This window comes from Episyrphus balteatus, chromosome 2 (assembly GCF_945859705.1).
Source record: "Episyrphus balteatus chromosome 2, idEpiBalt1.1, whole genome shotgun sequence".
Taxonomy (NCBI): Eukaryota; Metazoa; Arthropoda; class Insecta; order Diptera; family Syrphidae; genus Episyrphus; species Episyrphus balteatus.
Genome location: NC_079135.1, coordinates 76,120,623 through 76,129,451, shown reverse-complemented (window position 1 = coordinate 76,129,451; position 8,829 = coordinate 76,120,623).

The window sequence follows — 8,829 nt, the reverse complement described above, 5'->3', positions numbered from 1 at the left end:
TGTTGAAAGTTTTCTTGAAGAATATCAGCTTTTCTATGAAACTATTTGAATAATAATGAATTGCAACTAGTACTTAACGGAAATGAAAATTGTTTAATGCTTAAATTATAAGACACATTTTGAGACATGAACCAATCCAAAAACCGACAGAACCTTTAAAACAATTTGGAAAAAGTAATATCAGAACATTATTAAAAATAATTTAAATTTACAAGTATATCATACAATTGAAGAAATATTTTAATTGACGGTTCATCACAAAACTTATTAAAAAGCCAAATAAATGGTTATATCTTCAAACTTTTCAATAAAGCGATTAAAACTTCACTTTTATTAAGTACTCCAGAATTATATTGGTTCAAACTCAAATTACAGGTAATAATTTCGCTTGGCCAACAAAACAGCCACAAGTATCCACGCCAACACCTGATACACATTCGAAGGCTCCAGTTAAGTACCAATCACTTGACCAAAGGAACAAGTAGCACTTTCATGCTTGATATATGTGTGTTGGGGGTAACCCCCCATCAACAAAAGCAACCATATTATTACTGGGTGCTCACATTCATCAGGGACTCTGACCATGGTTATAAATTAACCCTTTTGTTAATTGATACAAATAGGGTATATCAATTTACCCTTTGCATTTGGACGGACGGACGGACATGAACATGGGAGTTGGATCACCGGACGATATATACCATCGTTGTCGTCGTCGTTTAGTTACCGTGTGTGGTGGAGGTTTAAGTAGGGCGGGAGGGAACTGACGCATTTAAACCACCACCTTCATTGCTTTCACCAGTTCGTTGTGGATACAATTTAACTCCAAGACTTTTGTGTGCACTGGCTATAGCTAGGCTATTCATATGCTAGGGGTCATTGTTAAGTTAATTAGGCCTTTTAGCATTAAAAATTCATTGTGTGCCTGCAGGATGGGCTCATCCTGGTCAAAGGTTAGTCGGTGCGTGGCTGCATTTGTGCATGATGGCATACATACGAGTATAGTCTATAATGAAATTAGGTTGTCCCAATTACTTGTGTAATTGCTGGCTGTTGATGTAGTAATTTGATTTATCGTATATGTTAATTATATTGTAAGGCATCATTTAAGGGCAGGTGAAAAGGAAGTGGTTGTAAAGTGCTTTTGTGTAAAGTAAATTTAAATTATAGAATTATTACAATGTGAAATTTATTTATATGTATCTATATGAATTTGAGAGGATAAATGTAGTTTATAATTTGAAGCTCGTAGCGAAACACATTTGATGAATTAATCATATTGACCTGTTTTTTTAATTTTTTATTTTGTTTGGTTTTCAAAATAGGAGTTACAATTTGGAAAGAAGACAAATACGTGAACTCCTTTCATTCTTGATTTTCGTTATAAATGAAATATTCAAAAAACAATAATGCAATATTCCCCACTGACTGGACTATTTGTACTATAAACTAAATGTACCAATTTATTTGATATCCAAAGAAATATGCTTCCCAATGCAAGAAAAATTTGTTTTTTTGGTTATAGGCAGGTTCCGTTAAATTAAGTTCTTTTAATAAAATTTCAACTTCGTCTCTAGAAAATCTCACAATACTCATAACTACCAAGTTTGAAGAAAATCGCTTCTGTTGTTTGGCTGTAGTATAAGAGATACCTAGATACAGGCATACCTATACAGACAGACAGATAGTCAGTACTGCGGGACTCACTTTTTTCGTGTTCTCTTTCACCATAATATTTTCTATGATTGTCATCTATAGTCCTAAATTGTCTCAGAATCCGAATCCTAAAATTTCCCCATAGCTATAGTATCTACTTCGAAAGTTAAAATTTAAAGTATTTGAAAGGACTCAGACTTTGCCTTCTCTCAAGTAATAGATAATGGTTTCACTGATTCTTCTAATATTCCAACAGATCAGTAGGGTCTCTAACAAGGTTGTACAAATATCAATTAAAAAATAAACAATTAAAATTAAAAAAAAAAAAAAATTGTTGCAAACAACAAAAAAAATGTAGATCTTGCAAATAAAAAAGTTTTTTGCATTGAAAATAAAAATTCAATGCAAAATATGTGCCTGTGAATTTTTTAATATTCAGCAAATTTATTTCAATTTTCGCTATGGATGTATGATAAAATAGCCAGAATTGTAAGAAAATCGACAAATATTAAACATAGACCTATTTAAAAACTATGGTGTTTTCCAAAGATTTTCGAACAAGTTGTTTGTGAGAGTGTAGCATTTTTCAGCAAGAATCTAGTAGGTATGTGAACAACAGCATGGTTTTATGAGGAAAAAATCAACTGTTACTAATCTCCTTACCTTTTTACATAAATTTTAAATTGCTTTAGAAAAAGGAAGTGAAGTTGATTGCATATACACTGACTTTTCTAAAACATTTGATCAATTAAATCATAAAATGATTTCCTTCAAGCTAAAAGCTTTTGGTTTTCCGCCTTTTTTTATAGCCTGGATAGAATCATACCTTGAGAAAAGATCCTATCAAGTTAAATTCAGGAACTGTCTTTCTGACCCCTTTATTGATCGCTCTGGTGTACCTCAGGGAAGCCATCTGGGTCCATTTCTTTTTATACTTGCTATAAATGATGTAACCTCATGCATAAATTCAAGTGAAATTCTCATATTTGCAGATGATATGAAGATTTTTAAGACAATAAAAAACAACCATGACCGGATCCTTCTACAAGCTGACATTGACAGTTTTAGTGTTTGGTGTGGGAAAAACGGTCTCTCTCTCAACCCAGTCAAATGCCAAACAATTACTTTCTCTCGAAAACGAGTCTCGAATGCCTTCGATTATTGTATATCGCAACACAAGCTCTGTCGAGTATTTAGTTTTAAGGACTTGGGCGTCCAATTCAGTTCAAACTTAGAATTCACCGAACACATTAATTTCATAGTAAACAAAGCGAGCTCAATGCTTGGATTTGCAAAACGCTGGGCAAAGGAGTTTGACGATCCATTTGTCACACTTTCTTTATACAACTGCTACGTTCGACCCCACCTCGATTACGCTTCCCAAGTATGGAGTCCTTTTTATGAGGTTCATAAGAATCGTATATAGAATCAATCCAACATAATTTCATACGCTTTGCTCTAAAGGGTCTACCTTGGACAGATCCTTACAACTTACCACCTTACGATCAGCGGATTCAACTTTTAAACATGCAAACTTTGCAACAAAGGCGTGTCAATAACGATATTATATTCTTTCATCAATTAATTAATGGCCAACTTGACGCTCCTGACTTATTAGGTTGCCTTGGCCTTAACTATCCGGGAGGATCTCACCACCTACGAAGATTTGAACTCTTACATATTGACTTTCATAGAACTAACTACGGTATAAACGAGCCTCTTAACCGAATGAGCAAACTTTTTAATTTAAACGATATTGACTTTAATATGAGCAAGATGAAATTAAAAACTTTATTTCGAACCAGTGCTCCACAGACGCCACATAGGAGTATTCTGGTGGAAAAGCTGGACAAAAGTCGATTTTCTAAAAATCAAAATTTTGAATTAAAGTTTTTACAAAGCGGATGCTAAATATACATGGGATCATATGATGCACTTCTTTTTTTTTGTGGTAAAGTTTTTGGTGTGTCAAAACAAGTTCAAAGTCAGCTGTTTATTTTCTGGAATTTTTTTTGTAATTTTTGCTGATTTGGAAGTTATAGTTAGAGATTGATTGTGAGCAAGTGTGCTTTTAAACATGAAATTTGTTATAGTATTCCCTCCTATTCTGCTCCGATACATAGTAGATTTATGATAACTTTGACTATTCTTTAAATTTAATATCAAAAAATTGGGTGCGATTTTTTGCGATTACAAAATAATTTGCGAGTGAAATTTTTACTTTTAGTAAAATCACTCATACGCCCTACGTTTAATTTTAACTGATTGTTAACATTTTCCAGCAATTTTTTTACTGATATTAATGCATTTGGATTCACTTAGCCTAAAAATCACAATGTTTCCATTCTAGAATATCTAATATTTTAGATATTTATTTTTTCACATTTTGGGTGTATTAAATTTCATACTATTTTTTTTAGTTTTTAAAGTTTTGCTGAAAAAAATTATTTCCTTGCATAAATAATAATTTTTAGCAAAAATAATTAGTTTTACTTCAAAAAATAATTTTGTATAGGTTTTTGATCGAAATACTAATATGTGAGACGTGATTGTCAGTTATTGTTTTAATTAGATTTTTAAATTGTAAATATGTTGGTAGGGGAGAGGGGGGCCAAATGTATCGCTTTTTACTAAAACCGATGGTACTCCTACAAATTTAAAAAATAAGTCAACCCAACCTTTTTTAAATAAAAGAACCACATTTTAGCTGCAAGATCCAGCACAATTTTTTTTCAAAACCTAACGGTAATGTTGAAAAATAAATCTTCCAAAAAAAAATCGTGTTGTTTCAACCTACCCCATATACGGGGCGAAGTGTAACACATACCGGGGTAGGTTGTACCAAGAACTAAAAATAAAAAAAAATAACTTTATTTGTTTATATTTATTTATTTTAATTAGTAATAATAAAAACAAACCTCAAACCTTTCAAACCTTCATGAAATTTTGGTGCAGATTTGCAAAAAAAAAGGGATTAAATCCAAGATTTCGGAGAAGATTTGACTAAAGTCTTAAATTAAAATTAATTGAATTCATAAATTGTTTTATAAGCTTTATAAATTCAAGTGTTGGTTCAAAATGTGTTTGCAATTTCAAAATAAATACAAATTCATTTACAAGCATTCATATCCAGGGTTGTTGTTTATACTATGTAAAAAATTCTTATGAAATTAAGAAAAAAGTGGGGTAAGTCGAATAAAATCGTTACCTTGAACGTTAAAGTAAATCTTTCTTCCCTGAAAGTTGAATAAATATGCTCCAAACCGAGAAAGGTTTGAACTTTGGTACTTATTCAAAAAATTAGTTTACATTAGTTGATAACAAACAGCATTTGTTGTAATGCAAAATAAATAAACATAAAATAAACGAAAAATCACAATTCACGTGTAAAGTAAAAAAAGTCGAATGAATACATAATAAGAGGAGTATTTTATCTGAGTAACACTTTAGCAATCATAAATACCTAAGTGAACAAATCTATAGGTAGGTTTTTGCATGTTACAACTTGCCTCGGAAAAATGTTACAACTAGCCCCAGCATGACATTTTTCACACAAAATCAATTTGAACAAAAAGCGAAACTGATATAGACAATACATTTACACGCAATTAGAGCCAAAACACAAATGCATATAACAAAAAAAAACTTAGCACTCTATCTTTTTCGGGTTAAGAGGTAGACCAAAAATAAAATTAAAAAAGAAAAGTTACAAACATGCTTTTTTTGGACACCACTAGTAGAACTTCTCACCCTGTCATCTTATCTTCAACTGAAGTAAATGTGCCGGTAGATATGGAAAAATTGAGCATTTTTCTCCTTTACGCGTTTCTTAATATTGAAAGGAACATCGTTTTTTGTAGCTGTTAATTCTTACCCCTGTAACTTTTAGCCCCACTCTCCCCTATATCATTTTTAGCTAATATTGTGCATGTGGATAGTATTTAATTGTTTTTGTCTTACTAACTACTAACATATGCACTAATGATGAACCCTCTGATAGTAGTATACAGTGAAAAAAAAAAAAAAATAATGCTCTTTTCGCATTTAATTTTCGTAAATGGAGAAAACTTTTTTTTGCAATAAAACATTTTTTTGAATGCAAATTTTCTTGAATTGCAATAAATATTTCAGTTGCAATAAAAATTGTTTTAAGTGCATTTTTTTTTATTAACAATAGATAGTTTTTTAATTTGTAATGGAAAGCAAAGGCATTAGAAATAAAATGATTTTTTACATTCCTGTTTCTAACTACGAATTGAATATTTCCGAGCGTCAATTCTACTACTCGTGTTTTCAATTTAACCTGAAGTGATATTCGAAACACTTTCGGAGGTTTCGCTGGTATGTCATTATAAGGCATGTGCACTGTACGTACATCGTACATATATAGCCTGATCGACTTATCCAAATTCAAAGTCTGAAGTACCTCTCGTCTTCTCGTCTAAAAACCGGGTACAAAGGTGTTAAGTCAGAAAATGTAGTTTTGAGGAAATTGAAATTGAAGTTTCAATTTTTGTTTGTAAATCAGAATTTTGTTATTTTTAAAAAGTAATGATGCAGAAACATCATTTATAAGATCTATTTTTATAAGATCTATTTATCCATATGCTGTTGATCAGAAAATGACCGTTTTTTTTTTTTTAAATGTGTGTTGACTTAACACTTTAGAGCCATTTAGTCTTCAAAAATAAATTTGGTCCAAAGGTGTTAAGTCAAGAAAAATCTTTGTTTATATTGATAACAAGGTTTAATTTATTTATAAAAGAAACTTGGAAATATTAATGTGATTAATTACCAAATGTGAAAATTATTTTTGAAATAATATAATACAGTAGAAAAATCGCTTTTCGTTTTTTTTTTCTTCCTCTTGACTAAACGCCTTAGGATCAATTTTTTTATTTAAAAATTAAAAATGAATGCAAAAACAAAGGAGTTAAGTCAACTTACGCCCTTAGTACCATACAATTTAAAAAAATTTTGACTTAAACCCTTTGTACCGAATCATTTCTAACGGAAGGAGGTACGCTAGAGCTATGGCGATAGGACAAACGAAAGAGAAAAAAAAACTGAGTGAAGTCCAATAAAAATCCGAAAATCGATTTTTTTGACTTAACCCCTTTGTACCCGGCATCAAAGAATTGCTTATAAAATCCACGAAGTGCAGACTATACAATTAATAATGGAATTATTGTTGGCATCAAAATTGACCTATTTGGATTGGATTTATAATTTGTTGGCAAAGCTCCTATATTCCGTATCATTTCCAAACAATCTTTTTATGCCAAAGATTGTTGCACATACTCTAAAATGATAAGCAAAATAATCATCCTACCATACACCTTGAGCAAAAACAAAAAAGAAAATAACTGTATCAAATAAAAATACCACTGGAGATGATATACCTTATTTCTGTTCTAATCCACTTAAGGATATGTGAATTCTGCCAGATGAAATTTATGGACTCTATGATGAAAATTTAAACACTCTGACTATCCGGCACAGTCTTAACTTATCCCCGTCAAGTGAAGGTATTTTGTCGATAAGGCAAAAGTGTCAGAAGATAGCCGTTAGCATATGTGTTAAAGTGGATGAAAATCCAATTTCGTTCATTTTTATCCTTCAAGATTGTCCCGGCTGTGCTTCTTTATAGGTTTGTTTGTGTGTGCAGTGTCAAAGGTTGATTTATGCGAAACGAATCCGCTTAACATGCATGCAAGAATAATTTATTATCCATCAGAATTCGATTTAATGTTTTGCAAATTCTGCAACAAACTTTCTATTTGGACGTATTTTTATTTTTTAATCAGAATTTTGTAGACCTAGGTTTTTTATAGAGTTTGAAATGGAGTTTTAATATGTATTTTTCAATAAGAAATGCAGCTTTTTAATGCAATGACAGGGGCTTTCAAAACACACCCTTCTTTGTTTATCTTGTTGTGAGAAAAAAAAAAAGGAATTTCTTTCATTGTTAGAAGAAGGTACATAGTGTATACAATCACCACCGCCACCAATTGACCCTTATAAACCCCTTTGTTATGCGACTCTTATCCGGTGTTTACATTTCTATTCAGGCGTTAAGGAAAAAAGATGTCAGAGCCAATTTGGGTACACGAATGGACATAGAAAGGGTCTCTCACTTTCTCCCTTTCCCGGATTGTGGCGTATTATCATGATAGTAGAACTAAATTTACATATTATTACCAGTTATCGAGAGACAAGACAATTTTCTTATGGCAAAAAGGATGAAGAAAATAATTCTAAAGGGTTCATGGGAATTTACATAAAGGTTTGAAAATTAGATGAAACTTTTCTAAGTTTTTTTTTTTTTTTTTTCTTAAAGGTAAATAAGGAAGATTTTTACATCTTAAACAAAGTTTGCATAGGAAAAGGTTAACATGATAACTTCATTAAATTTAAAAGTAGGTATACCTAATTGAAACGAATACTTTTTTGATACTTGTGACAACCCTATTTAAATAAAAATATTGACTGAATCGGGAAATATTTAAATATATAAATTAAAAATACTTAATTATATGTATAATAAAACAAAATACTTCTTATCCTCGTACAATTGTATCCCTAGGAGTATATATATGTTGGGTTAAGATAGAAAAAGAATTATACAGGAAGAAGATCTATCTACCAATCGTTAAGATGAGAACGACAATTTTCTAACTTAAAAAATTAAATAATAAAGATAGAAATAAATTTAAAATCTGAGCCAAATCCAATAATAAGTATGTAAGTCTTTGACGAAAAATATACATAATTCATTTAATCTAGGGCATGCGAAACAAATGTCTAAAAATGAGTTCGAAAAAACACGTCTCAAAGACGACATTTATCAGATCTAATTCAGGCAATACATATATGTACCTGAAGTAAAGTTTGAAAATAAATTGTAGAATGATAAAACATTGAGCACTACTAAGAGAAGAATCCCACTTGAGTCCATTTTGTTTCATATCTCTTATGTTATTTCATTCATAATTGATAGACAATTAGAAATAATAATAATTATTTTTCTTTCAATCCACATTCGCAAATAAATAGAACTCAATTAAATCACCTTCAATATTAGAAGTCATTATGGATGGCCCCCATGGTTTTTCTTTCTTTCTTTCTCTCTTTTTTTTTTTTTGTGTTCATCTTGATTATGATTGATTAATA